Source organism: Miscanthus floridulus, chromosome 13 (assembly GCF_019320115.1).
Source record: "Miscanthus floridulus cultivar M001 chromosome 13, ASM1932011v1, whole genome shotgun sequence".
Taxonomy (NCBI): domain Eukaryota; kingdom Viridiplantae; phylum Streptophyta; class Magnoliopsida; order Poales; family Poaceae; genus Miscanthus; species Miscanthus floridulus.
The window spans coordinates 32,061,592-32,069,338 of NC_089592.1; positions in this window are offsets into that span (position 1 = coordinate 32,061,592).

Consider the following 7,747-nt stretch of genomic DNA (forward strand, 5'->3'; position numbering starts at 1 on the left):
ATTGAGGTGGAATCCGGGCTGGTTGTCTGACGTAGCATATACAACATGTGTTCGTGCATGTATATACACATATATGTTGTCCTTGTTTGCTTTTTTTTGTTCATCAGATGGAGACGCATCAGGCCCTTGCCATATTCAGAGTTCGGTTATTATTCCACCGCGAGAGTACAACTGACTTGGATATAGGTTCTGTCCGTCTTGAATTCAACTGCGTGCCCAGCGAAAAGTTTGCCGGTCACGAATCCAACCTGAGTTTGTCCACTGGCTCGTACAGGCGTAAGTCGATGACGATGCCTGGAGACGCCATGTTGTTGTCATCATGGCAATTGAACTGCTGCAAGTTTGACGCGGAAGTTTGTTCAGAATCTGAGCATGATGATCTAGTACATGAACGTGGTGAAGCTCCTGTGCCAGATCTTGAGATTGAACGAGATGCGGTGAGTTCGTTGGTGTACATGTTCCCAACGATAGCTTGTACGAGTTTTGGATGCTTGAGGCTGTTGCCGAGAACATGTTGTTGATCTTGAGGGTCGACGAGAGCTGCAGTGACTTGTCGATGAGGGCCAACAAGAGCCACAACAAGTCTTTGATCTTGAGGTCCACCGAGCTCTCAAACGCAAAGCACCGAGAACCTCTACCTGGCGCGCCAGCTGTCGATGTTTTACCACCGGCAACCCACCACGGGGGTAATCGGGGCGGAGATTTGTTCGGAGGGGTATCAGCGTATGTAGGAACTCGGTGGTAAACGCAGGGAGACAACGATTTATAATGGTTCGGTACACCGGAAAATCACGGCGCCCTACGTCCAGTGTGTAGTAGATAGTATGTTGCGCCCTATGCTATGTAGTCCTTTTGATCTCTATCGAGATCTAGAGGTTTTTTGTTGTTGTGTGTTGTATGGTGTGTTCTTGTGTAGGTGCCGATCTAGGGACCCCTGCCCTCCTTTATATAGTCCAGGAGAGGCAGGGAGTCCTAGTCGGTTACAAAGTAGAGATCCTAGTAGGATTATGTGTAACTAGTCCTAGTAGGATTACATGTAGAGAATCCTATTTGGACTAGGTTTTCTTCTCTCTTCACCGTGGGGAACCCTATGGGTCCCGCATCGACAACCGCCCCATAGGTGTTAGGTGCCTTGTTTAAAGTTTCGACATTGTTAGTTCACATGTCATGTCTAGTCTTGTTGTGTCTTTGTGAACTTTAGTGATTGGATGTTTTTAATTATGAACTTGGATGATTTGGAGTTTGTTTGATTGCTGGAAGTTGTGGGCATGTCCACAAATTCCATAGACTTAACCTTAAGTTTAGATGCGGTCTTAATGCAGATGGGTAGTTTTATCTTATCTCTGTTGTGCTGATTTCTAGAGCAGCCTGTGTTTTTTACCTTGTATCTCGAAATCTGGGCTGCCAAAAATTCTGAAATTTTTGTGGAGATATCTAGACTTCTGTATCTTTCAAATGTCTATGGAATCACGTCAATATCTGTTCAGGTTTGTGAGATCTAGCTGTCACAAGTTGATGTTTCTGCGCAGACTGGAACCCAGAACAGATTCGGTTTAGCGCTGTTTTTGATCATGTATATACCAGAATCTGTAAAAGTTATCTAAATAAAAGTTGTAGCTGATCTCCTAAGCTTTCCAACCATTCTTGGTACACCTCTGTGGGATCTCTGAAACTCAAGTTATGACAGATTTACCGAACTGCTGTAATTGAATCTTGTCCAGAAATTTCTCAGCATTGTTCCTTATCTTTTATAAGCTTTCTATAATTTGGAAATCTCTAAAATTTTGCGCATTTGTTGGAAAGCAGATGGTCGCAAGAGGAGGAAGAGGCAGAGGCCGTGGTCATGGACGTGATGCTCTCATAAATCCACCACGCCCGCCACCAGTGACTATGGAACAATTGATGGGAATGCAAGCGCAGTTGATGCAAGCCATCATGCAACGCTTGGATAATGAACCTGCAAGAGGACCACCACCTGTTCAGGTCAGAGACAAACGTGGAGAATTCATGAAGGGTCGCCCACCGGTGTTCACCCATGCCTCAGACCCCTTGGAGGCAGACGATTGGTTGCGTGCTGTGAAAAAGCAACTTAACATAGCACAATGCAATGATCTTGAGAAGGTGTTGTATGCTTCTGGTCAACTCCAGGGAGCAGCTCAGGATTGGTGGGATTCTTTCTAGTATGGATGCCCCAACAATGCTCCTGCTATCACCTGGCAAGAATTCAAGGACAATTTTCGATCTTATCATATCCCTGATGGACTCGTGGAATTGAAGTAGGAGGAATTCAGGTCACTTAAGCAAGGATCTATGTCTGTGGCGGAGTATCGTGACAAGTTTGCTCAACTCTCACGCTATGCTCCAAATGATGTAGCTGAGGACAAGGAGAAGCAACACTGTTTCCTCAAGGGACTTTATGATGGACTACAGCTCCAACTAATGTCCAACACCTACCCTAACTTTCAGTCCTTGGTGAACCGCGCTATTGTGATTAACGATAAGTGCAAAGAGATGGAAGCCAAGAAGAGGAGGCTTCAAGGGCAAGCTTCTAGAAGCAACACCCGCCCGTGTGCCTATCCCCAACAGGGTTTTCAGCAGAGGAATCAAGGACCATCTAACTAGGGAAACCATGGTCGGTATCCTCAGTGTAACCAGTTCCAGCAACGCCCTCAGTACCAGCAACAGTTTGGTAATCAGCGTCCCCCACAACAGATTGGAAATCCGGCAACACGCCAGGGAATGCCCAACAATGCTCCTATGAAGAGTGGTGCACCCAATAACCCCAATGCATGCTACTGCTGTGGAGAAATAGGTCACTATGCTCATTAGTGTCACAAGAAGCAGAACCAGCAAGCTCCTCAGAACCAGAATGGCAATCAGAAGTTCAATGCCCGACCACCTCACACTGCGAAGGTGAACTATGTGTCATCTAATGCAGTTCGGGAGACGCCTGAGGTCATGTTGGGTACGTTCAGTGTCAACTCTATCTCTGCTACAATACTTTTTGATTCCGGTGCTTCGCATTCATTTATTTCCCAAGCTTTTGTTAGAATGCATAGCATACCTTTATGTGCCATGAAAAACCCCATACTAGTAAATTCACCGGGAGGTAGTATGCTAGCTTCTTATTGGAGTCCCTCAGCTACTATTTCCTTAAGGGGGGTAGACTTCAAAGTGAAACCTATTGTGTTGAGAACAGCGGGAATTGATCTTATTCTAGGAATGGATTGGATGAAACAACACCGGACAGTGATTCAGTGTCAGGAGAGATCTGTTGTTGTGACATCACCCAATGGAGATAGAATCTGTGTAGAAGTGGTAGTGCAAGCTCAGCCAACGGCCACTATGAATCAGCTGGATGGTGATGCCAATAAACAAGATTGTGTTGTCGAGGAGTTCCCGGATGTCTTCCCTGATGACTTGCCAGGTATGCCACCTGACCGTGACATTGAATTTATTATTAAATTATTACCTGGAACTATACCAATAGTTAAACGTCCATTTAGAATGGGGGTTAATGAATTAGAAGAGCTTAAGAAACAACTAAAAGAGTTGCAAGAAAATGGTTTCATACGCCCTAGTTCTTCTCCATGGGGAGCACCTGTGATCTTTGTGGATAAGAAGGATGGTAGCCAACGGATGTGTGTGGATTACCGATCACTTAATGAGGTTACTATCAAGAATAAATACCCTTTGCCTAGGATTGATGATTTGTTTGATCAGTTGAGAGGTTCTTGCTTAAATCTGGCAAAATCAAGAACTTCTCTATATATTGACTACAGCTCCAGATTTAAGCAAGAACTTCTCTATGCCAGGCAAGAACTCCAGCTATATATTGTGTTGATTTTGCCAGGCAAAAAGAATCTACGACAGTACACCAGGGCCCAGGAAGAAAATGAGAGGGAGGGGAGACAAGAAGAGAAGGCGGGCGAGCGGGCCAGGGGGGGAGACATGGTCCAGCATGCCGAAAATGAGGAAGGGAAGGGGGAAGGAAAAGAATTTCCTTTTTTTTCCCAAATCAAATTTCCAAATTCATTTCCAAATGATTTTTGAATCTTTTTGAGTTTGAATCTTTTTGAGTTTAAATTCATAACTTTCGTGTTTTAGCTCCGTTTTTCGTGAACTTCGCGTCTATGTGATCGTATAAAGACGTAGATTCTTTTTAAGAACCTTTTTTTTTATCTTGTTTTTATGCCCTGGTGTACTGTTCTAATCCCATAATTATTTGCTTTGCATGAATGCCTTTGGAATGCTTGTATGTTGCTTTGTTGGTCGAGTTCAGACAGTGAGGAGAACGTTGGAGACCAAGAATTCTTTGATGACCAGTAGGAGCAGCCCGAGTTCGTTGAGCAAGGCAAGTATAGCATGGGATCTACCTTGATGTCCTATTCACCATTTATTAATTTCTCATTTGCATGTGTCTAAATTTTGATACCTGTAAGGACATCCTAGTGATTGAGTATCATGTTTCCTTGTCTCCTACGGGTTACATGCATATGGGTAGTTTGCTAGTGCTCATTGTAACTGTACATGATCTACATAATGACTAATGGTTCTATAGAACGAAAAGGTAAAATTTGCTTTTAAACAACGGAATTATAGGGCGAAGGAGCAAATGACTTTTGATCATGATGCTCTTGGCCCTCCATAAGGACTTATCTGTCGGCAAAAGCTAGGACTTACAGTGCAACCGTGAGGGTCATATGGCTCTAACTTTAGCTCAGTAATATTACCTTTTTCTAGCTTGTTAGGTTACCTTTATGGCGCAAAAGGGGCTTGCCACGTTGGATATAGGACTGCCTCTGTTCCTATGTGTATAGCCGCGATGGAAATATGCCATAGGAAAGGGGGGATTCTACATCTGCCTGCCGAGGAAACCTAGCGGCCCTAACTTGTTAGAGAAACCTATGAAATGGCTTCATAGTCTACCCCGCCCGCTCACCTTGGCAGTGTTATGGGAGTAATTAACCCGGGCATATAGGAATCACGAATCACGGTGAATGTGCACAACCTCTGCAGAGTGTTACAAACTGTTATAACAGCCGTGCTCACGGTCACGAGCGGCCCGAAAAAACCCACAGAATAAATGGTTACTTATTGTTGTTCATTTACGATGTTCTACAATGATAATATGATTCAGCTGATTCTGATATCTGATCATGTGGGTTTAATTGGAGCTTAAGCATAACTTGATAATAGTTGATGATAAAATCTTGACTTACTAAAAGTGCTAACCGCAGTAAACCAGAGTCACCCTTTTTGAGCTTTCATAACCCCATGTTATCTTGTTAAGTACGGGAAGTACTTACGCTTGTTTACTTTCAATATTTGGATAAAAATCCCGGATGGGTAACAGATGTCCACGGATATGAGGAGTTTCTAGAGGACTTCTAGGCTTGTTGTCAACCAGTTGACCGTCCCTGTGTTGGATCCACCACGAGAGAGCTACCTTTTTATTTTCCGCTGTGTTGTGTAAAACTATGTGATGGTATTAATCGTGATGTAAGATACACCGTGATGATACTTTTGTAATTTGTCAATTTATGTGTGTGACTGATCCCTGGGCACACATTAGTTTAATGCATTCAATTTTATCCTTAAAATTGGGTGTGACACCGTACCTTTTCAGCCAACGAACATTATTTTTCTCTCACACCAAATTAGCCAACAGTACTTTCAGCCATGGCTTATTAGCCAAACAAGCACAAACGAACATGGCGATGGATTGTTTGGCTGCACAACCATTAGTATTTCAATCCCCTTGCTGCTGACAAGAGGATGCCTACCAACTCCTAGTCCTAGGAATTGCTGAAATCTGCTATTTAAAAGAATTTGATGTCATTGTATTGCAAAGACTGGATATTAGAAATCTTTGGTCAGAAATCTATTTCACTTGTACAGCTTCTAGTAAGGTTTCCATGAAGCAGAATAGGGCCGGTACTAATAAATAAGTTAAGGACACATACACTACTAACCTGACAGCACGAGGATGTTTTACTGATCCAAAAATGTGTCTTATTGAATGGTAGTACCATACAGAACCTAGTATCCATAACACTGAATATCAATATCATTGCGTATATATGGATATCGTGTGTGTATATATATATATATATATATATATATATATATATATATATATATATATATATATATATATATATATATATACCGCGGAGATATTACAGCAAACACTAGGAAACTAACTCGGATTTAGAATTCAAATTTAAAATTCTCGAGTTACTATTTACATCACTATTCAAATTCAGCGGTTACTATTCAAATTCACGACACTATTCTAAATACTCGCTACTATTCAAATTCGGAGTATGAACAGTGCACGAGCACTCACCCGGGAGTGGCTCAGGCACCCAAACTCTTCACTATTTAAGGCACTATTCAAGGCACTAGCTTTTGAATTTATAGTGGGTGGATAGTGGATGCAGGATGCGTGTGTGATTAGTATGTGTGTGATTAGTGAATATACGTATGCAGATTATGCTTCTCAGGATCTTTTGCAGGCTGGCGAGACCAACATTTCAGCCGGTCATGCAACTATGCTTGTGTCAGTCCTACTCGGTACTCACCGTATGCATCACTAGCTCGCTTCAGAACTAGGCTAACCCGGTCTTCTCCCTCGCTATCCCTAGCTACGCACACACAGGACTCAGGCTCTATCGTCTCCCCAGGCAATTTCACCCGAAGGGAACACTTCTCTACGCACACAGGGTTTTCTACAAATGCCGCTACTAGGGCTAGCACGAGAACAACACACGCAGAGGTTTCTCCTCTAGGGTCCCTAGCATAGAGACATCGCCCCATATGAACTAGCTTAAAGGAAGGCAGGGATTAAAACATGAAAGCTAAATTCATTTCCACATAGCAAGCTTACATACGGCTTTCCCTTTCGGGAAACCCCAAGCACTTAGCACGAACCTTAAGGATTACCTTACAAGCGCAGGAAGATCACATGGACTTCCTTTATTCTAATTTATAGATAGTGGTGGAGTAATACAACGGTAGTGGAGTATTACTATTCGTGGTGGATGATTCTCAGAGTTCTTCTGAGATCGTGCTCTTCATGGTGTATTTGGAAAGTGGAGCGGTGGTGTTGTGGGTTCACCATCCGTGGTGAAGCTGGAGTGCTCGGCCTTCACCATTCATTTTTTACGCCAACATGTAGGCCCCACCATCCCACGCCGTGAGCCCACGACTCCTAGAGCACCGCCCTAGGTCCCCTGCCTCACCGTCATCGAAACTACGCCGCCCCAGACCTGCCCTCCCACGCCGCCACTGCCAGAACGCGCCCCCCCGGCCCTGCCCCTCCCACACAACGACGAAGGGCCGCCGCCACGGCGCGCCGCCCCCAACCCCGCCCTGTCCGTAGCCGTCACAACCCCTCCCACGCAGTGTTGCACGGCCGCCGCCAAATCCACATCTTGGCCCTCCCGTCCTCGATCCATGGCACCCCGTGTCCCCGTCCTCCCCCAAATCAGCAGCAGCAGGCTCGCTCCTCCCTGTCGTCCTCGATCCGCAGCACATCTCCCTCCCCAATTGGCGTATGCCGCCGCCCAGCACCTGCTCGTCCTACCAGCAGCTACCACACCGCCGCTGCAATCCAAGTCCTAGGTGCCTGGAGAATGGAGGAGAGGGAGGTGGTCTGAGACGCTGCCAAGACGCTGTAGAGGAGAGGGGAGGTGAGCTTCCGTATAACGTCGTGGAGAAGGTTGGTGGGCGGCCTCAAGGG